Source organism: Dasypus novemcinctus, chromosome X (assembly GCF_030445035.2).
Source record: "Dasypus novemcinctus isolate mDasNov1 chromosome X, mDasNov1.1.hap2, whole genome shotgun sequence".
NCBI lineage: Eukaryota > Metazoa > Chordata > Mammalia > Cingulata > Dasypodidae > Dasypus > Dasypus novemcinctus.
In genome coordinates, this window is record NC_080704.1 from 178,449,418 (window position 1) to 178,475,588 (window position 26,171).

A 26,171-nucleotide genomic window follows, 5' to 3' on the forward strand; every position below is an offset into this window, starting at 1 on the left:
CCTAACAATTCCCCTCGTAAAATTCCTTTACACCTAATGAAATACAACAAAATAGGAAGCGGCTATGGCTCTATTGATAGAGCGTCCGCCTACCATACAGAAGGTCTAGGGGTCGATATCCAGGGCCTCCTGACCCGTGTGGGGAGCTGGCCATGCGCAGTGCTGCCGTGCACGAGTGCCATGCCTCGCAGGTATGCCCCCCGCATAGGGGTGCCACACAAGCAAAAAGTGCACCCCGCAAGGAGACCCTCCCCATGCAAAAAAAGCACAGCTCCCCCAGGAGTGGCACCACACACTCAGGTAACTGACGCAGCAAGATGCCACAAGAGAAAGAGAGATTTCCAGTGCCACCTGACAAGAGTGCAAGAAGAAACAGAAGCACACACAGGTAATGGTCACAGTGAGCAGAAAACGGGGGGTGGGGGTGGAAAGGGTGAAAGTAAATCATAAAAGAAAATACAAGTGTACCAGGATGTTCATGTCAGCATTGTACATATACTGAAAAATTAGAAACAACCTAAGGGGCTATATATATATAAGCGACTGTTAAAACTAACTACAGTATACACATTTTGTGGTATTTTATGCAAGCTGTAAATATAATGTGAGGTCTAGACTTGTCCTGAAATTACCACCGTCAAAGGACCGACCGAGTACCCTGCCGCACTGACCACACAATTCTGGGCCAAATTTGGGCATTCTCTCTGGAAAAGGCTGGTCCCCATGTCCTTTATCCTTTGTCCTTTCCTCCAGGTACCCCTGTGCAGCCCCTCATCTCCCTTTTTGGATTCATACCCACAAAAGGCTCAGTTATTTTCTACCATAGTATGTCGTGATGGCTTATATGCAAAGAGGCAATCCGATAGCAAGAACAAGAACAACAAAAAAATGTTTTTTCTTGAAAGAAAGGAGGGTGAAGTCTTCAGGCCACACTAGTATGTTAAAGATGAAATAAACCTATGGTTCATCATTTCAATAATGACCAGGAATTTTTGTTGCAAGTGGGAAAAATAGCAAATAAAATACCGAAATTGGCTTAAGCCACAAGACAGTTTCATGGGTTCGTGTAAATGAAAGGACGAGGGAGGGGTAAGTCCTGGCTTCGGGCACAGTGGGATCTAGGAGTTGGCCCTCTGGGATTTGCTGTCTTGCACCAGCTTCTTTTCCATCCAGCGCCAGCGTGTCAGCCTGGAGCCTCTGAGAGTGTCACTGGCTCGGCTGAGGTGACCACGGCCAGAGGAAAGCTGCAATCTGACCAGGCCTCACTCACCTGCCTGGCATCAGGGAGAAGTCGACCCCACCCAAGTCACAAAGGCAGAAAGGAGGAAAGGGGTACTTTTCTAGGGGAAATGAGGATCCTGGTCCCAGAGGAAGGGGAATACATGCTAGGTGAAAAATCCAACAGGCATCCTCTACAGAAGGCAGACAATGCATCAAACTCCAAATCCATTTCCACTGCTTGAAAAGAACAAGACATGGAGAGCCTTTTCCTTAACCCAGCAGAGCAGACTCTTATTTTCCAAAGTGAACATATTGGTTGAAAATATTTGTTTCAAAAGTTAATACATACTTGAAGATATTTAATCCACATGGAACTCTGAAATGTTTTTTAAATTATTTTATTTTTTACATTCAGAAAATATGAGGTCCCCATATATCCCCCACCTCCCTCACCCCACTCCTCCCCCCATAGCAACAATCTCCTTCATCATGAGACATTCATTGCATTTGGTGAATACATCTCTGGGCATCACTGCACCTCATGGCCAATGGTCCACACCATAGCCCACACTCCCCCACGTTCCATCCAGTGGGCCATGGGAGGACCTACAATGTCCAGTAACTGTCCCTGCAGCACCACCCAGGACAACTCCAAGTCCTGAAAACGCCTCCACATCTCATCTCTTCCTCCCCTTCCCCACACCCAGCAGCCGCCATGGCCACTTTCTCCACACCAATGCCACATTTTTTTCGATTACTAATCACAATAGTTCATGAATAGAATATCAGTAAGTCCACTCTAATCCATATTCTATTCCTCCATCCTGTGGGCCTTGGATTGGTTGTGTCCATTCCACATCTATGTCAAGAGGGGGCTTAGATTCCACATGGATGCTGGATGCAATCCTCCTGCTTGCAGTTGTAGGCACTCTTGGCTCCCTGGTGTGGTGGATGACTTTCTTCAACTCCGTGTTAGCTGAGTGGGGTAAGTCCAGTAAACCAGAATGTAGGAGCTGAAGTCTGTTGAGGCTCAGCGCCTGGCTATCATGTGGTCAGTCCAGAGATTCAGATCCTCTGAGTATATATTAAACCCCAGCACCAAGTACAGTTCTGGTAAACGTAAAGTTCCCTTCCGTAAAATTATTGTCTAGAGATAACAATTGTTGACAGAGGAGGTGGCTCATTCCAGGTAGTTACTCGGCATATTATCCCATGTTCACGCAGAGAGAGAATTTTGCTAAAATAGGAACATGTCAGATTCCAGACAAGAGCCTTCAACTTGCTTTAATCTTTCTGTTAGTACCTAGCCATCCACCTTGCTCTTTAACTTTTGCATTCTATTCCAACAGGATGGAGGTACTGCAATTTACTGAACCTTTCCTGGGCTGATGCACATGTACAGGATATTCAATTTTTCACTATGACAAATGACACTGAAATTCACACCGTGATCCATTCACCCTATGTGCATGTTCAAGAGTTTCTCTAGGATAGATTACAAATGGAGGGTCAAAGGGTATACATACCTTGAATATTACTAGATAATGCCAAGTTAATGTCCACAAAGATTTTAACAACATTCCAACTGATAGGCTATAAGACTCCTTGTTTCCAATGACAGCCTTGCCAAGCACTCAATATGGTCAATTAATTAAGTTAATCCAATACCAAAAGCTGCTCTGGTCCAACTGAGCAACCCCTAAAAGTTTAACATGAAAGGCTCAAACCATTTCTAACTAACTTAGCATCCCAGAACAAAGCTCAAGAATATATTTTATCCAGGACCCAAAGCGAAATGCAGAATGTCTGGCATTCAAAATGACCTGGTAAGCAGAGAAACAGGAACACCCAACCTATAATGAGGGCAGAAATGAATCGATAATAGGCATGCAGGTTGGAAAGAAGTAAAACCGCCTCCGTGGGTGGACATGATCATCTGTGTAGAAAGTCTATGGAATCTATAAAGAGCTACTTAGAACTAATGAGTGTGTTTAGCAAGGTAGTAGGACAGAAAATATTTTAGAGCAAGGGAACTTCCCCCTCTCCCAAACACCTAAGCAATTGTGTCAGCACTTCACTTACCTGAAACAAGGCCTGTCAGCCAAAACATTCCCATCTCAGTGTTTGTAGTGTTAAGGCTTCAATATACAAAGGCAGTTAAAAAATTAAGCATTCCAGGGAAACGGACTTTGGCCCAGTGGTTAGGGCGTCCGTCTACCACATGGGAGGTCCGCGGTTCAAACCCCGGGCCTCCTTGACCCGTGTGGAGCTGGCCATGTGCCGTGCCACGCAAGGGTGTCCCCCGCGTGGGGGAGCCCCACGCGCAAGGAGTGCGCCCCGTAAGGAGAGCCGCCCAGCGTGAAAAGAAAGAGCAGCCTGCCCAGGAATGGCGCCGCCCACACTTCCCGTGCCGCTGACGACAACAGAAGCGGACAAAGAAACAAGACGCAGCAAATAGACACCAAGAACAGACAACCAGGGGAGGGGGGGAAATTAAATAAATAAATAAATCTTTAAAAAAAAAAAATTAAGCATTCCAAACTGTTGACTGCAATTAAATCTGAATAACAGAACACAGTTGATTTTCCTTTTCTTTCATTTCCAAAATTGTATTTAATTACCTTATACTACTTGAATATGTTAACTCCAGACCTCTCCATCCCATCTGAGGACAGAGGCAAGAAAATCTAGCCACGCGGTAGTTGCAAAGGAACTCAGGCAGGGAAGAGAAGCAGGTTTATTCTTTTCTGTGGAATCAGTTAAGCTCCCAAGGAAACAAATGGGCCCTGAGCCCCAGGGACATAAAGGCAAACAATTAAGCCCTGATGACGCAGCGGCACCTGCTGTAGAACTCAGTCTCCCAGGGAAGGTCACCAAGTCAGGCCTCAGTCCCCTTTTCCACAGGAGGCTGAGAGAAAAGCGGGAGGTGCACAGGGCCACGAGGCGCGCGCCAACGCGGAGAGCTGGGGGACACAGGCGGCGCTGGAACCCGGGGGCTGAGGGCTGCGCCGTGGGTCGGCTAAAGCCAGGGGGAGAGGCCATCGTGAGGGCGTCACCCGCTGCTTTCTGGCTCTGCAGGCTCAGGCTCAATGCCCTGTCCATCAGGCCTGCTCCTGGGCGCTCCCCGCAGGTGTCACCAGGGCTCCGTTGCCGCGCCCTGGGGCGCAGCTTGGCCCCAGGACCTGCCGCCAGCGCCACCCCCGCCCGGCCCCCTCTAGAACTGACACAGCCGGGACACTGCGGGCCCCGTGGGCTCCTTGGGGACCGGCCCTCGGGGTTGGGCACTTGGGGCAGGGACTGGCGGGCCAGCGCCACCTCCACCTCCGTGGGGACGGCAAAGCAGGGTGAGGGCGCGGGCGGGGACACGGGCGGGCAAGGCAGCATCTGTGGGTGGCCTGGGCCTCCCCCCGCTCCCTCAGGGGCCTTCCCGTCCCCCGTGCCCCCACCCCGGCCAGGCCCCTGGGGCAGGCGCTGCCCCTTCCCGCCTCCGCCTCCCGGGCTGAGCCCCCAGGCTCCCGGCCCCCCAGGCCTGCTCTGGCTCCCGGGCCTCGGCGGCTGCTCGGGGGACACACTCCCCCAGCCCGCCTCCCGGCCTCCGCCCGCGGGCGCCTGTGTCCCGCGCCTCCGGGGTCTCTGGGTGCCCCGTGGCCGCCCCGGCCCCCTGCGCCGCCAGGAGGGACCCCCTAGGAGGGACCCCCTGGCGCCCTGGGCCTCGGCACGGCCCGCCGCGCGCGTCGCCTGCGCCTCCAGCCTGCACGGCGGGGCGCCTGGGCCTGGAGTCCCCTCGCGGAGACCAAGAGGGGTGCGGGCGCCCACCCAGGATGGAAGGAGGCGCCCCCCGCGGCCCCTCCCCCGCCACCCCACCCCGCGTGGGGCCCCGCCCCGTGCACCTGCGCGACACGCCCTGCCCGGCCTCGTAGGGCACGCGAGGGACACGTGAGGGCTGGAGGGCACGTGAAAGCCGGACATGTGACGGTGGGATCAGGTGACTGCCTGGCTAGTTTGTGGCCGGCACACGTGACCGCCTGGCTCAGGTGCACGGGACGTGACCTCCAGGGTAGGTCACGCAGGGGCACGTGACTGACGCGCATGTGATGGTGGCGACGCGTGACCGGGTGCAGGTGGGATGCACGCGACCACTCGAGGCACGTGGCCGCCGGTGCCGCCTCCGGCCTGGCCAAACCCCGGGCCGCTTCTGGCCTGTCGCCCCGTCACTGCGAGGTCCGGTAGTGAGTCGGGGAGATGCCGCGGAGGTGGGGGGCAGAGCCGTCCCTCCCGGGCCGCAGCAGCTGGGGTGGGGTGGGGCAGTGGCCCTGAGGGTGCTGGGGTGGCCGGGGCCGGGCTGGCAGCCCCCCTCCAGCCCTGGGCTCGGGGCTTGGGGCCTGCCGAGGGGCCTCCCGGGGGCGGGCAGGGGACAGCCCTTGGGGCAGCTTCCCGTCGCCGTCCCTCCTCCCCCGGGATCGAAGGGCTACGGCGCTGGGGAGGGGGGTGACTGGAGGTGGCCCTGGGTCTGCTGCCCTGCTGGGTCCTGGTCTACTTATGGGCCTGGAAGGGGGTCAAGTCGACAGGAAAGGGACAGCCCGAGGCGGCGGGGCGGCCTGGCCTCCGAGGGGCAACGTCTGCCATGCTAGGGCCCGAGGGGGCGGCCCGTGAACCCAGGCCACTTGTCCCCTTCCCGTGGCCGTCCCAGCCTCGTCTGCCCCGGGTGCACCTTCCCCCTGCCTAGCTGCAGGGCCCAGCTGTGCTGTCCTGGGGGAGAGGCCCGGGCAGTGGCCGCCCCTCCCCCGTGCCCTGCCCTGCCACCCCCTCCCCTGGGCCCGGTCCCGCCACCCCCTCATTTCCCTCGCTGCTGGGGTCCGTTTTGACACACGGGCCAGGAGTCTGTCCTGGGTGCCCATTACTTCTGGGGGGGGGGCTGGTCAGGGCCCACTGAGGCCCCGCAGGCCCTCTCGTCTGGGTGGCCCTGGTCTGCCCTGGGGTCCCCGAGTGGAATCTTCATACGCCCCTCCCTGGGGGCCCCCGACAGGGTAGGGAGACAGAGGGATGGACAGGTAGAGGGTTGAGAGTCCTGGGGCTCGCCCGACCTGGACAGCGGGGCCCCAGAGCGGGTGCCTCCTCAGCTGGTGGCCCGGCTCGGGGGTGGGGGTGCTGGCCTGTCCCTGGCTGCCCTTTCCAGCCTGATGGCCCACTCCCTGGGGGGCCCCACAGGGTCCTGGGAGGGACGCGATTGTTACGGCCCCTCCCGCCCCACACCTGTGCTGCCCACGGACGCCCGCCTCAGGGACCTCACCTGCCCCCCCCACAGGCCTGCCCCGCACTGCCCCTCGGGGGCGACGCACCTGACAGACGTGCATCCCTGCCCACCCCGATGCGTACCGGGGCCCCTGACCCGTGCTGGCCGGGGTGGGTGCTGCTGGCGGCCGGCCCGGCTTCCTCAGCCTCCCCTCCCGCAGATCGTGTACCTCACTGCCACCTTCCCCTACGTGGTCCTGCTCGTCCTGCTGGGGCGCGGGGTGCTGCTGCCCGGGGCAATGAGGGTGTCGTCTACTATCTCAAGCCTGACTGGTCCCAGATGGGTTCCCCTCAGGTGAGGCAGAGGCCAATGGGTGGGAGCCGGGGGCCAGTCGGGCAGGAGCCTCACCTGCCTCCTGCGCCCCCTGCAGGTGTGGATAGATGCCGGCACCCAGATCTTCTCCTAGGCCATCAGCCTGGGGGCGCTCACGGCCCTGGGCAGCTACAATCGCTTCAACAACAACTGCTCCGAGTAAGGCCCGGCCCGCCCCACTCTCCCGCCCCGGGGGCCAGGCCGCCGGCCTCACCAGGGCCCCCTTGCCCCCCGCAGGGACGCCATCATCCTCGCGCTCATCAGCAGGGGAGCAGCTTCTTCGCTGGCTTCGTGGTGTTCTCCATTCTGGGCTTCGTGGCCACGGAGCAGGGCGTGCACATCTCCAAGGTGGCAGTCAGGTAAAGGCGACCTGCGAGCCACGCCACCCACTGCAGCTGCACCCCCTAAAGGGCGGGACAGAAAGCCCAGCTGTGGTGGCCACCGTGTCTGGTGGCCCGGGTGAAGGGGTGCAGGCTGGGGCACTGGGCGCCTGGGAGCAGAGGGAGCTGGAGGGGCACATCCCTTCCCTTGCCACTACTTGCCACTACCCACAGGGGGAATGATGACCTGTGACTGCGACAGCTGCTAGCACCCTGGGCTAAGTGTCCTACCCAGGAGCCCGGTGCTTATGGGTGGGGGCCGGCTGGGGCCCACGGGAGCACCTGGGCCCCTCGCCTGGGTCGCCCTCAGAGGCTGGAGCCGAGGGCATCGGCCCCAGGGTGCCTGGCGCCCGTGAGCACGAGGGCGGGCACGGCGGCGTAGGTCCACACTCAGCCCCCTCCCTGCAGGGCCCGGCCTGGCCGTCATCGCCTGCCCGTGGCCGTCACGCTGATGCCCGTCGCCCCGCTCTGGGCCGCCCTCTTCTTCCTGCTGCTGCGGGAGGGAGGGGTGCGTGGGTGATGCACGTGCCCGCCCGGGCGCCGCAGGTGGGCGCAGAGCCCCAGGCCCAGGAACCTGGCTCACAGGCCCAGGGTCCACCCCAAGGCTGTGCCCCCGTCCACCTGCAGGTGTCTTCCTCATTCCCTCCATCCTCACCCCCTGATTGGGGGTGTCCCCATCTTCTTCCTGGAGATCTCTCTGGGCCAGATCATGAACGCCGGCAGCTTCCACGTCTGGAACATCTGTCCCCTCTTCAAAGGTGAGCGTCCCCACCCAACCTGCCCCTACCCCAGGGACCCCCTTCCCACGGCCAGGGCAGGGGCCACGGGAGGAGAGACTCAGCTGCAGGCCCAGGGCCCGGTGGTGGCCCCCATTCATGAGGGGGTGGCCTCGGAGAGGCGGGGAGGGGTATCCTGCTTGTCCCCACCCCACTTGGAGCCTGGGGCACCGAGAGGTGTGTGACTGCCTCCCACACATCCTCAGGGGAACTCCCCCAGTGGCTGTGACCTCGAGGCCAGGGAAGGTGGGGTGCAGGGGTGGCGACAGGTGGGAGCCCCCAGCCGGGTTTGGGCTCGATATCCACAAAGCACCTGCCAGGACGGGACAGAAGGATCGGTCGTGAGTGGGAGGGGGCCCCGTCTTAGGTCTGGTGGGGGACACTCGTGCAGGGAGAGGCCTGTGGAGCACGGCTGAGGGGCACCTGGTCGGGTGGCTGGTGGCCCTTCGGACAGGGAGCGAGTTGCAGGGACCCCGATGGCGGCAGCTGGGTGCTAGGGAGGGGGTAGGCAGCTGGCTGGGGCGCCGCCCTCACGCAGCCTGCCCCCCGCCCCCGCAGGCCTGGGCTACGCCTCCATGGTCATCGTCTTCTACTGCAACACCTACTACATCATGGTGCTGGCCTGGGCCTTCTACTACCTGGTGAAGTCCTTCTCCGCCACGCTGCCCTGGGCCACGTGCGGCCACGCCTGGAACAGCCCCGACTGCGTGGAGATCTTCCGCCACGAAGACTGCGCCAACGCCAGCCTGGCCAACCTCACGTGCGACCAGCTGGCCGACCGGCGGTCCCCCGTCATCGAGTTCTGGGAGTGAGTCGGGGAGACGGCCCGGGGCAGGGGTGGGGGCAGAGCCGTCCCTCCTGGGAGCCGCCTCATCGCCCGTCCCCCGCCATTCAGCCACGCCTGCCTGCGGTGGGCATGAGGGTCCCCAGCCGGGGCCTCAGGTGCGGGCGTGCTGGGAAGCCTCCAGGCACATGGGGTGCCAGCCAGAGCAGAGCAGGAAGGACAGAGGTGCTGCCACCCCTGGGGGCAGTTTCCCATCGCCATCCCTCCTCCTCCAGGAACAAAGTCCTGCGGCTTTCGGGGGGGCTGGAGGTGCCCGGGGCCCTGAACTGGGAGGTGACCCTGTGTCTGCTGGCCTGCTGGGTCCTGGTCTACTTCTGCATCTGGAAGGGGGTCAAGTCGACAGGAAAGGTACAGCCCAGGGCGGTGGGGGGGGTCGGCGTGGCCCCCGAGGGGCAACGGCTGCCATGCCAGGGCCCGAGGGGGGTGGACCCTGAAGCCAGGCCACTTGTCCCCGTCCCGTGCCCGTCCCAGCCTCGTCTGGAGCTGCGAGACCTGGGCAGGTAAGCCTTCTAAAACGTAGCGCCCTGGGACTGTCAGATGGAGGGCAGAGGCAGGGCGGCTAGTGAGTGGGGGGGACACCCAGAGGGCAAGGAGACTTCTGGAACCCTGGAACCCCCCACCAGGAGGGAGCGAGGGACCGCGGGGCACGCTGCTGCTGCTGACGATGAGCAAGAGGAGGCTGAGGCGTGCCTCCCCTCTCCCAGCCCCACGTCTCCATTTCCTTGCCATTTCTTCTCCGATTGCGCCAGCAGCTGGTCACACGCACTCCGTCCAAGACAGAACTCTTCCTGTGTGGCCCTGCCCCGTCCGGTTCTTTTCCTCGACGACCCATGTCCGTCGATCGCATCGCCTGCCGCCAGTTTTGGCACAGCCTGGACCCCATCCTTGGAAACGCTCTTCTTCGCCCTCCCCATCCGGGACCCCCTGTGGACTCGCCTCTCCTGGGCTCTCCCCTGCCTCTCCTCTACTCCTGCCGAATCACGTCCCCGCCTGCCGCCTCCCTCCCAGGGCACCCCCGTCTCCAGCCTGCCTCTTCCTGCCACCGGTAATCCCGTATGTGCCGTTTGCCTCCACATTTCAGGGCGGGCACAGCCTTCCTGCTCTCCGACGGGTGCGCTGCCCTGGCAGGCAGTTCCGGGCCGTGCGCCACCTTGTGCGCATTTCCCGCCTGTCGGCCTCCATCCGGCCGTGTTCGGGGTGGACCTGAAAGTGGGGGGCTGTTGGCACTCCTGCTCAGCCAGCACGGCCAAGAGTCCTGGGATAAATGCCTCAGATTCTCATGTGTTGGCGGAACAATTTCGAGGTACCGCTGTCTGTTGTTGAGTGAGTGAAAACAAACGAGTGGATAGAAATGGGAGCGGAAAACCGTGCACCAGCTTATGCCCGTGTTGTTGCCGAGCTCAGCTGGAGGGGGACGTGGGGTGACGGAAGGCTGCTGGGCTACTCCATGGCCGTCTGTGTTAAGTGAAGCATTTGTCACGGGACTGCATTCATCGTTATACACGGAATAAAAGTGAAAGGGAAAAGCAGTAAGAAAACTGAGGCGATCTCTATTGGAGTTTCGGATGGGGAACGATTTCGTAGGCATATTCACGATGGAATAGTGATGATCGGTCCTGTTTCTTGGGGGATTACCGTGTTCTAAGCACTTAGCAAGATTCAGCTCATTTCCTCACGGCGTGCATCCAGATTTCCAGTGTGGTTCTCTTTAGGAGTGAAATAATGGTCTATTTTTATCTCTTTTTTGAACTTGCCTGTGTTTTCTATTTTCTTCAGTGACTGTGTATCGCAGATATTAGAAGAAAACCTGCTTTAGAGAGCTTTTCAGTAATGGTTGTGGAGGAAAACTTCTCATTAGTTCCCAGGTGGACGACCTGGCTGAAGTTCTAATTACCCTGATCAGGCCGCTCGAGGCCTGCGTCTTCCTTTGAAAGTTCCTCTGATTGGCATGTTGTCGTGATGCAGCTAAGAGGACTGTGCCGCGAAGCCCCTGAAGTCACGGAGTCACAGGGCCGAGGCTGGACAGCGCAGGGAAACGGGATGGTGCCAGCCGCAGCGCCGCCGTGGCTTTGAGCTGCTTCCAGGAAGTGACACTTTCTAATCTGCGCACCTGGTGCTCGTCCTGCCGGGCAAGGTCCTCCTGCAGCGGGCGACTCTGACTGCGCTCCCCTAGCGCGTCATCAGTATCACGCCGTGAAATGGCTTTTCTTCTGCCTCTCCCGAGGACTCGTGTGTCAGCACGTGCAGGGACACAATGAGGGCACACACAGAGGTGCTCAGGCGCATCCAGCGAGCCACGCCCTCCTCTGCGTCGCTGCAGTCCTCCTGCACGTGCCTTGCCTGCATAGCAGTCAGGGCCTTCGGTTCCTCAATCAGAGACTTGTCTGGAATCCATGAAGTATGTTGAAAACCACAGGCAGTGGATGGAGCTCAAGCGGTCGCGCGCCCGCTTCCCATGTACAAGGCCCCAGGTTTGATCGCTGGTACCTCCTAAAAATTAAAACAAAGAACAAGAGAACCAGCTGTCATTGGGGAGGGGACGTCGCTCAGTGCTTGAGCGCCTGCTTCCCCTGGACAAGGCCCTGGGGTCAGTCCCTGGTACCTCCTAAAGCCCCCTGCCCCCAAATAACACACTTAACGTCGTCTGTCATGGCCAAGGCTAAAAGGGGCCAGGCCCAGGGTGGAGTAAGTCCCGTCAGGTCATGGTTAAATAAGCAAGGACCTGTTTTCCAGGTTCCAGATACTAAGCACCTTTCTTCCCTTTTTTTCCTTAAAGACTTATTTATTTATTTCCTCCTACCCGCCTCCCCCCCCCCCCTCATTGTTTGCACTCGCTGTCTGCTTTCTGTGGCTGTTCACTGTCTGCTTGGCTGCTTTTTAGGAGGCATCAGGAACCGAACCTGGGACCTCCCATGTGGGAGGGAGGTGCCCAATGGCTTGAGCCACCTCCACTCCCACTTGTTGTGTCTCTTCATTGCGTCATCATGTTGTGTCATCTTGTTGTATCAGCTTGCCGTACCAGCCTGTTGCCTCAGCTTGCTGTCTTGCTCATCCTCTTTAGGAGGTATCAGGAACTGAACCCAGGACCTCCTGTGTGGTAGGCGGGTGCCCAACGGCTTGAACCACATCTGCTTCCCTCAGCATCTTTCTTGAACTCTGAACTCTGATTCACTCTGGCCCTCTGAATTTAGATGTCCTGTGGGCTCCTCAAACCCAACCAGCCCCAACCCATCTCCTTGCCTGTTGCCTCTAGTCCCCAAATGTGTGCTCTCCTTCCTTCTTGGTCTTGGTGACAGGCATTTCCAGGACCTCCCAAGTCTTGTCTAACCGACACCTCTGCACCCATTCAGTCTGCCCTCACTGCTCCCACCTGGGCCAGGTAGGCCCACGTGCGTACCTCTGTGATTAGGACAGCCTTTCCACTGGTCTCCACAGATTCCTGGGCCCCTTCCCTAGAGATTCTGCTGGAACTGGCCTGAGGACGGCACTCCCGCTTTTGTGGGGGGTGGGCAGTACATTAGCCGCCTCAAAATGGGCCAGGGCTGGTGGGCCGGGCCTCCCCGCCTCCCTAGGACCCGGGGACCCCCGGTGGGAAGGCCCGGCTGGCCCTGCGCCCTGGCGCTCTGTGGGCCGTCCTCCCACGTACCCCCAGCCCTGACCACCCTCCCCACCCTGCCACCCGCCATCCGCCACCCGCCATCTGCAGAGACGGGGCGAAACCCCGTCTGGGAGCGGGGAGGCCCCTGCTCCTAGCTGCCCGCTAGGATTCGGAGGCCGCTGGCCACGGATGCCCCTCCGATGTGTCTGTGCCCCGGTTGACTCATCGGGCAAATATTTTCTGGGAGCGGAGGCCTCTGGCTTCCAGGAGGGCTTGGGAGCTGAGCGCTTAGGCAGCCAGCGCCTTCCCTGAGCCAACTCCGAGAGCGCTCCCTTCCAGTGCCCGACGCCGTGACCCCAGCCCCCAACAGACGCGGGCGCAGAGGGGCCCCGGGTGGGGCGCAGAGGGGCCCTGGGTGGGGCCCGGTGCGGGCAGGGTTGCCATGGTGCGGGGGAGGTGGAGGGGCAGCGCCCTAACCACTTCCGCGTGGGGCGGGGAGGGGGAGCGGGAGCGAGGCGCCGGCCCGTTAGGTGGCGGGAGGTGGAGGGCGGGCTGCGGGCTAGCCGGCCTCTGCTGAGGCAGTGGGCGCGTGGGGAGCCGCCCCCAGGGCCCTGCTGGCCACCCGGAGCGGGAGGACCGCCCCGCCACCCCGGCCGCCCCCGCTGGCCTGGGACTCCAGTGGGATCCCGTGCCCGCCCCTGGGCTTGCGGGCCCCACCCCCTCGGGCCCGCGGTCCCCAGAGGGGCCCCAGTGCTCAGGTCCCTGCAGCCACACCGCTGGGTCCTTGGGGCTCGGGCGCCGCCCCCACGCCCTGCCTGCTGCGCCTCCCTCCAGCCTGGCTCTGTGGGGAGCAGGGGAAGGAAGTGCCCGGGGTGAGCTGTGACACCCCTGCACCCCAGGTATTGTAGAAGGTAGCGCTAAGTAAGGGAATGTGTTTTGTAAAGGTGAACTTTGTCTTGAGGTAAAGTAACTAGTTTATGTGGTTATGGTTGGTTATAGGAATTGGCAAAAGCATCTTCTAAATTGAAGTCCTTCAATGACTAATTCCAGGAAGCCTTTATTAAATAGACACTGAATTGATGTTGATCAAATTAACTTCAGGGAAGTGGACGTGGCTCAAGTGATAGAGCGTCCGTCTGCCATATGGAGGGTCCAGGGTTCGATCCCCAGGGCCTCCTGACCCGTGGTGAGCTGGCCCACGTGCAGTGCTGCTGCACATAAGGGGGGCCGTGCCACGCAGGGGCACCCCCGTGTAGGGGAGCCCCACACGCAATGAGTGCGTCCCGCAAGGAGAGCCGCCCAGCGCGAAAGCCCGCCCAGGAGTGGCGCTGCACACATGGAGAGCTGACACAGCAAGATGACGCAACAGAAAGAGATGCAGTTTCCCAGTGCCACCGGGTAATGCAGGCGGATGCAGAGAAACACACAGCAAATGGACACAGGGAGCAGACAAAAGGGGTGAAGGGGAGAGAAATCAATCAAATAAATCTTAAAAATAACTCCGTAAGAGGGACACCTCTCAGAGGCCATTTCAATCTGCATATTAAAGTGGAGGTAGGGGGAGGATAAGCTTCCTTCCACTGGGAATCCTAGGTTTTCATAAAAATATAGAGAAAGCACTTTTTCCTATACTGCTAAAATAAACTACCTGTTAATAACATCACGGTAAGGGTAGAGCAGTAAAAAGCAAAGTGCTGGAAATAGCTAAGTTCATTTAATACGTTATAGATTAGAGGGTTTAGAAAGTGTATGAAAATTGAAAGCGATAGACCAAGTGCTGTCGGATTCTCCTGTGCGTTCCAGCCAGGCATTCCGTAGCCTGCACGGTCGCTGCCCATCTGAGCTGTTGGCTAGGTGGGTCACTGACCCCTAAAACGATGCAGGTATTTACCGCGTCTCTGCTTATGTTGCTGGAGGCGGTGGAGAGTCCATTGCGTTTGACTTCTGCAGCAGCAGGCGATGGCTTGATATGGGCAGATGTGCAGTGGACGTTGCCTCCAACCGGCTGGCTTTCCTAGTCCCCACGGGCACAGTGCACCGGGCTGGTGAAACCCTGGAGCTTCCCTCCAAGAGCCCGTGCTGCTGCAGCAAGCTGGCTGTGTGAAGAACGTATCGAGCGAAGCAGTAACTACCCAGAGTAGTGTGAGTAGAACCTAAATAGGCACAATTGGCATCACGACCAGCTCCCGTGGAGAGACCACGTTTATGGCCTTGCAAACCTGGCCTTAGATCTATTCACTGCAGCTCAAAGAAGAACTTGTGCGTTGATAAGTGTGTTGATAGCATGAAGTGCTGTACCTGTGTAGCTGGTGAATGTGGTAATAGTTGTTCTAGATCATATGCGGTGGGATATCGAACATGTTAAAAGTCTTTGTAAATTTAATCCTAAGTAGTGAACGTGCCCAGAAGATACAGGAAAGGCTCGCCACATATTGTCTTTATTTTGCTGGCCATCTGCTTGTCTTCTTGATGCCTCTGTTGTCTTTGTGAGTTTCTGTCTAGGGCAGTGCCTCCCCTCAGCCCTCTCCCAGCTGTCCTAGGCATAACCACCACTGTGGGAACAGGGGGCGGCAGTTTCCTGGACAGCATTTGAACCTTGCAAGATCAAAGCCAGCAGCTTCGGGAGGACGTGGCCTCTGGAGCCCCAGCCTGCCTTGTTCCCGGGCTCCAGGACGCCGTGGCTGGCCCCTTTTCGGGGGCTGCTTACCACCATTCTCTATCTTTTTAGTAAGACCATGTATCTTAAAAACTCTCAGTTTATTTCTTCCAGCATCAGTGCCTTCTAGAACAAGGTATCATTCCTGTGGGCATTTGCAGTCACGGTATCGCACTCGCCTTCCCTCAGCCTCAGTGGAGTAGCTGGAGAGCTTCACACCTCGTCAGGCGGGTCTTCCGCCCCTAGCCAGCGGGAAGCGGCTTCAGAAGACTGTCCAGCAGCCTCCAGCTCCCCCTTGAGCATAAAGGCGTGACCTCCCTGAGGGGGAGTTGGGGCAGGTCAGCACAGGAAACAGGGAAGGGGGCTGATCAGAATAAAGCCCCCCAAAAGCTCTGGTCACAAGGGCCAGTTTGAAAGGCCTGAACTCAGAAGAAGTCCTGGATGACTCCAAGCAGGAAGGCCTCCCCGCTGGGTCCCTGAAGGCTGACAGGAAAAGGTAGAAAGGCACCCAGTCAGGACAGCAAAAAGCCGGGGCCCTATGTGTGTCTCTCTGGACTCTCCTCAGGCTTAAACGAGTTTTTGAGGTCACGTAGAAAGCTGAGATAATTTAGCAGGAGGAAGCGTACGGCATTGGACGCCTCCTCGTAGGGCCTCCGCTAGGTGGAACCTTGCTGTCCGCTGATGGGAAGGTGGCTGTGTGCTCTCAGGCCAGCACAGCCTGTCCCTTCCCGTTCCCCCCACACCCTTCTTCTCACCCACAGTGCCCTAGCCAGGGCCTCTTTCCGGTGGGCCTTGGCGGGAACCCCTGCCCACAAGTGAACCCAGCGTTGGGTTGGCCCCAGCTCACCATCCTCGGGGGCTGCTGCCTGCCTCGGGCGGTGGCTCCCACACACTGGACAGTGTGGGACCCCTGGCTGGCACGGCAGATGGTGACCCACCGACCTGCTTGGAACAAGCCTTCCCGCTAAAGACTGAGACGGGTGAGTGTATCTTTCCCTTGCACGGGAGCAGGTGAATAAGCGCAGGCCTTGACTGGGGTGTGCTGTATCGGCGTGGGTTAGGATGGTTGACAGCAGGGTCTGTCGCCTTAGGTCTGCATGGACGGCAAGAGCAAATCCGTGATGTGGGGTGGGTACCCCCGAGTCGTGTAATTTTACTCTCATGGCGAGATAGTGAAGTGCGGCCCCCGGTGGTTCCACCCATTGGCCGTTTCTGTGCCAGGTGGAACTGCAGTTGTCGCTGACTAACACGTGACCGCCCAGCTCTGGTCCTGTACACTGGTGCTGTGGAATGTGGATGCAGTGCTTGTCCTGTGGTCAGTGGAGGCCCCTGCATGAACGTGGATCATGGGGACCCAGGGCCCCCCTAAGTCCTCAGCACGTCGCTGCCTGCAGGACCTGGACACAAGCTAACAGTGAGCAACCCTCCCAGAGGAGAGAGAATGCCCAGATGGCCTCATCAACCACGATCTTCCCAAAGCAGTGACCGTCCTTGGTACACGGCCTTCCCATGAGTGCAGTGACATCATCACCACACCTCGGGTACACTTCCCGTGACCCTGGCTCCAGCTCTGGTCTCGTGCCCTGGGGACTGTCCCTGTCCTGAAGCCCCTTCTGTATCACCCTCGTTTTCTCACCTCTCTGCGGAGTGCCAGCTGCCCTGGGCACCACTGTGACCCGCAGAGAGTCTCTCCTGTCCGCCAGTCCCAATAAAGCTTAGTCTGACTGACGGCCAGGTGTGTTCTCTGGTCTCGCGGCCTCACCAACTCGTGCCCTTCAGGGGAAGCTGGGTCGTTACAGCCCCCTTGACAACATTCCCGGGAGACTTGCCTTGGCTCCAGGAGTGGGGACTGGACAGAAGCAGCAACCAAGAGACTTCATAGAAGAACTGGCATCTGAGCTGGTTTTAAAGGCGTCTGACTCAGGTAAATGACCAAGACGGGGAGGACGTTGGAAGCATGGGGACTGCCTGGGCAAAGGGGACCAATCAGTGGACTTGTCGTGTGAAACTTTTTATTATGGAAATCATACATCTGCCCCAACGTAGACTCTATGGTCCAAAACCCACCCCCTTCAGCAGGCATCCACGTTTTTGTAGTTTATTTTGAAAGTAGGGGAGCATTTAGGGATGAAGCACTTTATTCCTGCAGCAATGAAAGAAGAGGCACCCACGTGAAGGGGTGCCCCCCGCAAGGACTACAAGGGCGTCGTGTGGCCCCAGAATACGGGTGGCCACGTGGGGCTGGAGTGCGGTGTTGTCTGTCTTGGCTCACTCCCATGCTCTCTGTCTGTGTGTCCATCTCTGGCCACACGGATTTAGCTCTCACCTTCCTTTCCCTTCCTTCTGTCCAAACTCTCAACCCAGAATCACCGTCTGAGTTTCCTGCAAGGTTTTCACGAAACTCCGTTGGGTGAAGAAAAGCCCGCCCTGCCCCTGGGCTCCCACCCTGCTGGCGCTGAGGGCACAGGAAGGAAGGGTCCCGGAAGGGGGCGAGGGGAGTGTGCCAGGGCCGAGGGCTGCCCTGAGCTGGGCTGGCCCTCTCTGCACCGGCCCTCCGCTGTACCTGGTGGGGACTCGGGAGCTCCCTGCGTTTGCGTCCCGGCTGGCTCTGGCCAGAGAAGCGGCTGGCTACGTGTTTGGTTGGGGTCAGCATGTGGCCTTCTTCCTGTCAGTGTCTGGGTGTAACATGGTACCTGACGATGGGTGGAGATGCCTGTGAGGGATCAGCCAAACACCCATCAGCGCCCCCAAACCGCCACATCTTCTCCTTCGGAGTTCCAGCTGTCCGAGCACAGCAGAGGGCACGGGGCGTTCCAGGCGCACTTGCGCTTCAACTTGCATTGGGCTGCCGCTTTATCAGGCTGCGGTTCTGCAGGAGCCTCCTGAGCGCGCCCTTGACCTTGTTCCTCAGACGGTAGGTCATGGGCTAGAGCATGGGGTTACGTTGGTGTAGATTAAGGACACGACTCTGTCCTGCTCTGGGGCGTAGCAGGACCTGGGGCGGATGTAGATGAGTGTCGCGCAGCCGTAGTGCAGGAGAGCGCAGCAGGTGCCCGGCACAGGTGGAGAAGGCTTTGCCCCTGCCCTCGTAGGAGAGCAGGATCGACACAAAGGGGGTCAGCAGGACACACAGGCGGACGAGGAAGACGGCGAGCTCGTTGGCTCGCGTGTGCGAGCAGGCCAGGAAGAGCACGGCAGGGATGTCGCAGAAGAAACGGATGATTTCGTGGGACTGACAGGAGGGCAGGAGGAATATCAGGGTGGTCAGGGCGAGCGGGAGCGCGAAGCCACCGACGCACGCCGGGACCAGCACCTGCAGGCAGAGGGCTCTGGTGATGACGAGCGGTAGCGCGGTGGGTCGCAGATGGCCACGAGGCGGTCCTAGGCCATCGCGGCCACAGGAAGCGCTCGGCCCCGCCCAGAGCAGTGACGAGGTGCATCTGCAGGCACAGCCAGGAAGGGCATCCGCTGGCTCCTGGACAGGACACTCACCCGCGTGTTGGGGACAGTCACCGATACGTAACAGCTTTCAATGGCAGGCAGGTTGCGAAGGAAGAAATCCATGGGGGTCTGGAGGCGGGAGTCGGTGAGGGTGACGAGCATGACGGTCAGGGGCCCCGCCAGCGTGGCAAGGCGCGTGATCAGGAAGAGCCCAAAGAAGAGCGTCTGCAGCCCCCGCAGGTCCCCGAAGCCCAAGGTGATAAGCCCGAGCTTGCAGGACGGTCATCCTGCCACGGGCCCATCCCGTGTTCTCCTCCGTGGGACTCCGGCTGGAAAGGACAGCTTCGCAGCAGCTCTCCCCGTCGTAGTGGACCCTGGAGCACTGTCCGCCGGTGGGAGTGTCCCGGGCTCGCCGGGACCCCCAAGCCCCCTTGCAGGCCTTCACCTGGTCTTCATTCTGTCTGCTTCTTGAATCCTGCCCTCCGCTCGCTGAACGCGAAGCACTCACTCTGAGGTCCCTTCAGCTCGCCTGCGGAGTTATTAAAATATGAAGCAGGAGGAGCGAAATCTAAATGTGGGGTCGTTCCCCCTAAACTCCAAGCTCTGTCCGAGCTGTTCTGCATTTTGAAGAGTCGCTTTGGGAATGGGGGTGGGAGACTGAGCTTGATGTTTCCACATAGGTTTAAACAGGGAAGCAGAACTGGCTCCAATGAATGAGCTCCCGCCTCCCACACGGGAGGTCCTGGCATTGGTTCTGATGGCACCTAAGGAGAAGATGAGCGAAGTAGGTTGAACAGAGGCTGGGCCTGCAGGGTCATGGTCACGGCTGGAATTCCTGTAGGACCTAAGGTTTGGCCTCCTTTGCCTTGGAGTGTTGGCAGTATCCTCCTTCCCCTGCCACCAGCCCAAGCCCCCAGGTCCCTGCATCCGCCGGGATGCGAAGAGGAAGGAAACAGCGTCCTCAGTGGGGTGCCTCCCCGTCTCAGCACTCCTCAGTCACAGGGAGGCCCCAGTTTATTGTTTGTCTTCTAATTTTTATTTTTTCTTTGTTTTTAGAGAACTTTTAGATTATATAAAAGTTGAGTAGAGGGAAGCCCCACATACCCTACCTGCCCCCCTCACATTTGCCCGATTAATCACATCCTATACTAGGGTGGTACATCTCTTACAATTGATGAACACGTGCTGAAGCATTGCTGCTAACCATGGGCTATGATTTACATTATGGTTTACTCTTTGCACCACACAACCATACAGGTTTTGATGAAATGTACGGAAGCGGACTTGGTCAATGGACAGAGCATCTGCCTTCCACGTGGGAGGCCCATGGTTCAAGCCCCGGGCCTCCTTGACCCATGTGGAGCTGGCCCGCGCATATGTGATGTGCGCCAGGAGTGCTGTGCCATTCAGGGGTGTCCCCCGCGTAGTGGAGCCCCACGCGCAAGGAGTGCGCCCTGTAAGGAGAACCGCCCAGCGCGAAAGAAAGCGCAGCCTGCCCAGGAATGGCGCCACCCACACAGAGAGCTGATGCAGCAAGATGATGCAACAACAACAAAAAAAGAGACTCAGATTCCCTGTACCACTGACAAGGATACAAGCAGACACAGAACACACAGCAAATGGACACAGAGACCAGGCAACTGGGGAGGGCCAGGGGGAAGGGGAAAGAAAGAAATACAAATAAATCTTTAAAAAATGTATGAAGCAGTGTATCCATCCTTGCAGTCTCATGCAGAACAATCCAATGTCCCCTAATGCTCCATGTGCCCCCTGTTCTTCCCTGTCCCTCCCCTCAGAACCTCTGCTGACCCCTGTCTCTATATGCATGTTGCAAGCACTTCCATTGCTGGAATAATCATAGATCCACTTTGGCTCCTTGTTGCATTCCCCCCTTACGTGTGCTCATTCCTCAGTCCTGAGGATTTGGGGAGGCCCCGGTTTGAACGTCACTCTTTCCAGAAGCCTGCCCTGATGGCTTCGGCTGGCCTAGCCCTTCCCTTCTGTCCCCACAGCCCTCTGGGCTTCCCTGGTTGTACGATGAGCACTGAGTCCTGGAATTCCCTATTTCCTTGTCTACCCCTTGGCTCCATGATGGCATGGATGGGGTGTTATCAACGTCTGAAACAGCGGCTGGCACGTGTCAGGAGCGGGAGTCAGTGTTGGTGGAGTGACCGCCGGTTGCTCGGCTCTGCGCCCTCTGCGTTAGGTAGAGGGGCCGCCCGCGAGGACGTGCCTAACAAGTACAGGTGCTCTTGAACGGCGGAGGGAGGGCCATCAGGTCATCAGGGCACCTTGGTGATCACGGAAGGCCTGGTCATCCAGGGAGGGCACAGGGTGAGAGGGGCTGAGGGCAGGAGGGCGGGGTAAGCTCAAGCTCTGGACAGTGGGGGCGTGAGTGCCCGGAGGGACAATGCTTTGGGCTGGTCTGTGCCCGGAGCATGGGGGCACCAGAATGTCACCAGGGACTTCCAGGGCTTCCAGAGATGTTTGCTTCCTCGTTCCCCTGGCAGGAGGGGGTGGGAATTAGAGGAAGGCTTTGGTGACGGTAGCCAAGTTTGAAGTAGGAAGCCGTGTGTCTTGCCCCCGATTTCCTCCCGTGCCTCCTTCCACTGCAGCAGTGGAGAGGAGGAGAAGGTTTCTAAAGATTCTGGACACTGAACAAGTGAAGACCCAGGAGGACTGGGCACCGTGGAAGTGGAGGTGGCACCTAACGGGCGGGCGCTGGCTCCTTGTGGCTGTACCGTTTCTCCCGGGACCGCCGAGGCTCCGAGTGGGCTCCCTGGTCCCTGGAGCCTGAAACCCCCCTTGGATGACAGCTCTGCTGAGCCCAGGGGGGTCGCGGTCCCAGTTTCCGCAGCCCCTTGTGTGTTACCCTGCGTTGTATTTGGCACTTAGGTGGAGTCGCTGTGCTGGACAGGTTCCTCGAGGACACCTTGGCTCAGAGGAGACGGTGAGGAAGCCTTCTGCCCTCCACGACCCAGCCCTGCTCCCGTCCCAGCCCGGCCCTGTGCAGGAATCACCAAGCGCCCCGGCCCGCAGCCCCTTTGCTGACATTGCACACGGCCCAGCGGGGGCTCCCCTCCACCATCTCCCACCTTAGGGTCAGGAGCCCAGGGCACAGGGACCCCTGGAGGGGGGAGTGGCCGGCCTCCCTCCGGACTGGGCGCCTGCAGCTTGGCCCCGCTCCCTCCCGCCTCCCCCCACTTCCTCCGCTCAGCCTTCCCGGGAGCCCGTTTCGTCCCTTGGTGGCTCTGTCTCCCCGTGAGAACGTGCGACCTGGACTCAGGTTTGTCTTCCGTGGACCCCTGCTGGATCTTTGCCCTGTGCCACACCAAACCATCTCCCGTCGTTTTCCCAGGACAGCGCCGCAGACACGTCGGGATGGCTTTGTTTTATGTGGCCCTAAACCTTGAAAATACTGAAAAACGCAAAAATGACGGTGAAACTCACTTACAATCCAAATGCTTAAAAAGTAAGAAATGAAAGTCCCGTCGTTGCTCCTTTAGTGCTTCCCCCACTGTCCCAGGTTTCCCGTAGTTAACAGTGGGGCTCATTCCCTTCTCTGCCTTGTCCTCTGTGTGTAAACACACGTGCATGCACACACACACAGAAACGCACACACTCACATGGATAGATGAACACACAGGCATACACACATACGTATGTGCCTGCACACACTCTAACATAGATACACACATACACACATATGCATATGCACACACGGCACATGCACACACATATACACCTACATATACACACACAGGTATGTACATACCCACTCCCCACACACAGCACATACACACTCACACGTTAAAAAATTAAAACAGGGTTGTAGTCGACACACTTCCTGCCTGCGTTGTTTGCACGGAAACCGTCGGGGACAAGTTTCCTTCACTGGTGAGTTTACTTCATTGGTCTGAACTTGACCGTTCCACCGCGCCGATGCCTTATAATCTAATTAAGTGCAATTGAATTAATGATTTCAGGGAACTAGAACACACGCATGACAGTGGGCGAAATGTACACATGAAGAGCAGCTACCAGGAATTCCAGTTGGAATGAGACGTGGCAATGGCTTCTCTTTTTCTCTCTTAGAGTCCCCAGCGGGAAGACGCAGGCCTGCAGCAGACACCTGGGGTTACTGGAGCGGGCCGGCTCGGGGACTGAGGCAGAATTCAGGGGACGAGACCGTGCTGGAGAATCATCTGGTATCTGTGGTGCACTGGGGAGAAGCAGGGGGAGAGGGCGAGCCCAGCTCCAGGCAGCAGTGTGGGGCCGAGGGGCCGGGGCTTGGCACAGGCGCCAGGAGCAAAGGCAGCTGCCCTCAGCAGTACTGCGGGCGGGCTGCGGGTAGCAGTGTCCCGGGAGGGCCGCCACGCCCTGGAACTCGCCTGAAGTCACGCCATGCCAGGACCCCGCAGGTCCCTGTGGAGGAGGGCGGAGGCGGGCGGTGCCCAGGAGCCAGCGCACCGGGAGTGCCACCCCAGGTCACGGTGCTGATGACTAGCCGCGCCCCTCTCCCCCCAGTTCCTGAGGTTCTCGTCGTCCACCTTGGTAAACAGGGCAGGCGCGGGCAGGGCTGTCAAGGGAGAGAGGCTGAAGTTGCGGGTCCCCCAGTGCCCTCCCTGGCACAGCGGGGGTCGGCTGGTTCTCCAGGCAGAAAACCTCCAGGGGTGGCCGGGGCTGAGTTGAGGGGCCGAGCCGGGCAGAGAGGAGGGGCCCCGCCAGGCTGGGCTCCTGCTCCTGGGAAGTGCCCAGGAGAGGGCACAGCAGAGCGCTCAGGGCCTGCGCTGGTTCCCTGAGAGTCAGCCGGGACGTGATGATGGCCTGGAGGGCGGCGGGGGATGAGCTGTGGGCGATGGCGGGGCCTCAGCGGGGCTCACGTTCCCTGTGGCGACTGCAGGACCTGTCCCCGGGCGTCGTGTCCACCCCGATAGGACTCCTGATCTCTGCAAACACCTCTCTCCAGGACAGGCCTGCAGGCGCCCTCCTGGCCCTGCGGGTTGGGGCAAACTCTCTGCCTGGGTGACTCTTAGAAGCCTGGAGAAAGCCATGGCCTGTGCTGAATGATGTGGAAATGCCAGAGTTACCCTGGCAAGTGGCAGAGAAAGAATAGAGAAGCTGAGGGAGGTGGCTATGCTGAAGTAAGACTCTGGAAGGGAGGAACCAGGAAGCCTGAACCCTCTCAGCTGCCAGCAGCCATCTTGCTCCAACACATGGAAATGGAATTTGGTGAAGGAAGTAACTTATGCTTTATGGCCTGGTATCTGTAAGCTCCTACCACAAATAAGTACCCTTTATAAAAACCAATTTCTGGTACTTTGGATCAGGACCCCTTTGGCTGACTAATACAGCTGGGTTTTGGTGCCCAGTTGTTTGGTCAAGCAAGCGCTGGCCTGACTGTTACTGTGAGAACTTAAATCGTCAGTAAGTTGATTGCATCTGTGGCTGATTACATCTACAGCCAACTGAGCAGATTGCCGTGAACAATGGGAGATGTCTCGTCCAGTCAGTTGAAGGCTTGAAAAGGAGAGGTGATGATGTCAGCAGTCAGAAGAGGGAAGTCCCATCTTCCCTTCAGCCAGGCAGCTTCTCCTGGGGAACTTGTTGAAAACATTTATTGGAGTTCCCAGCTTGTGGCTTGCCCTAGGAATTTGGACTTGCCCATCCCCACAGTCACGCGAGACAATTCTTATGAAAAATCTCATAATATTTCTCTCTCTATATATATATATAATATATATATACATATATGTATTTTTTTCCTGGAGAACCTTAACTGATGCAGGTGGCTATCAAAACAATATGTCCCCTGGAACCTGTAAGTGTGACTTATTTTAGAAAAGGGGTCTTTTCAGATGTAACTAAGGACCTTGAGATGAGATGGATTATCCAGATGGGCCCGTATTAGCCAGCCAAAGGGGTGCTGATGCAAAATACCAGAAATTGGTTGGTTTTTATAAAGGGTATTTATTAGGGGTAGGAGCTTACAGATACCAGGCCATAAGGCATAAGTTCCTTCCCTCACCAAAGTCTATTTTCACATGTTGGAGCAAGATGGTTGCCAACGTCTGCCAGGGTTCAGGCTTCCTAGGTTCCTCCCTTCCTGGGGCTGGTTTCTCTTTCCTCTATGGGCTTACTTCCTGGGGCTCCAGCTTAAGGCTTCAGCATCAAATGCCAACATCAAAAACCCTCCAACTCTGTCCTTTGCCATGCTTTTTCCAAAGGGTGGGAACTCAACACCCTACTGGCACAAGAGGTTTACCTGATTATTTAATCAAGGAAACCTATGAATCCAATATAATCTAATATGCCCAGAGGAAGAGATCAGTTTACAAACATAATCCAATATTTCTTTTTGGAATTCATCAATAGTATCAAACTGCGGGAAACAAACTTGGCCCAATGGATGGGGCATCCACCTACCACATGGGAAGTCCGTGGTTCAGACCCCTGGCCTCCTTGACCCATGTGGGGCTGGCCCATGTGCAGTGCTGATGCGTGCAGGGGGCACTGTGCCATGCAGGGATGTCCCCCGCGTAGGGGAGCCCCACGCGCAAGGAGAGCGCCCCGTAAGGAGAGCTGCCCAGCACGAAAGAAAGTGCAGCCTGCCCAGGAGTGGCGCCACACACACGGAAAGCTGACACAACAAGATGATGCAACAAAAAAAAACATAGATTCCTGGTGCTGCTGATAAGGATAGAAGCAGTCACAGAAGAACACAGTGAATGGACACTGAGAGCAGACAACGGGGGGAGGGGAGGGGAGGGAGGGGGAGAGAAATAAATAAATAAGTCTTTTTTTAAAAAATCAAACTGCTACACTCTACCCTCTGAATTCCAAAAAGACATTATAATATTTAAAAAAAGAAACCTTAAATCAGTTACAATGCAAGTACTAAATCATATCACAATCAATTTAAAGAAATACAGCTTGTGCTGGGGCAAAGTCCTGTCTGCTATACATTTCTAAAACTTAAAAAACAATTCATCTTCTTCCAATACACAAATGGACAGACAAAGGAAAATATTTTCATTACAATAAGGAGAAATTGGGAGGGAAACATGAGTCATGGTTTCTCTACAGTTCAGGAGACCTGCAGGGAATCCTCTGTTTGATTTCAAAGTCTGAGAGTCACTCTTAAGAAGATGGGTTTTTCCCTTGGGACCTTATGGGAACCCACCCTTTCCACTGGCTTGCCCAATGGCCATTTTCTTGGTTCCACCTTCATCAAGCATCTGGGTGTCGACCAAGCTCCAGAACTCTCCCTCCAAGAGTGTTGGGTTTGCCACACCTTACCCAATCTTTGGGTTAGAGTCTTAAACCCCCTAGTAGAGTGATGTGAAGACAACATTCCCCCTAACCTTTGGCATACAGGCTCAACCCTCTCAGAGCAACAAGTTGACCACCTGGCATTTCCTAACCTTTGGAGGACAGGTCAACCCCTCTCAGACCTGTGGGGTGCTGATAATATAGCCTGTGCATGAATTCAAAATGATCTATTTCTGTATCCAAGTGTGCCTAGTTTCTAGAAAGCTAATTAAGTAATATAGGCCCTATAATCTTTAAATATTCAGAAAGGATGTAGACTGAATGTGTATTCAAAGTTACATCCAGGCAGAATGTGGGCAATGTGTTAATTCAAGCTTA

The 26,171-nt window shown here is 57.6% G+C and overlaps 1 pseudogene; it reads right to left on the reverse strand.

Annotated features, from left to right (window-relative positions):
* Positions 1-17,910: 17,910 nt before the first annotated feature.
* On the reverse strand, positions 17,911-25,759 carry LOC131277160 (olfactory receptor 10AC1-like; annotated as a pseudogene).
* Between the last annotated feature and the right edge of the window lie 412 nt (positions 25,760-26,171).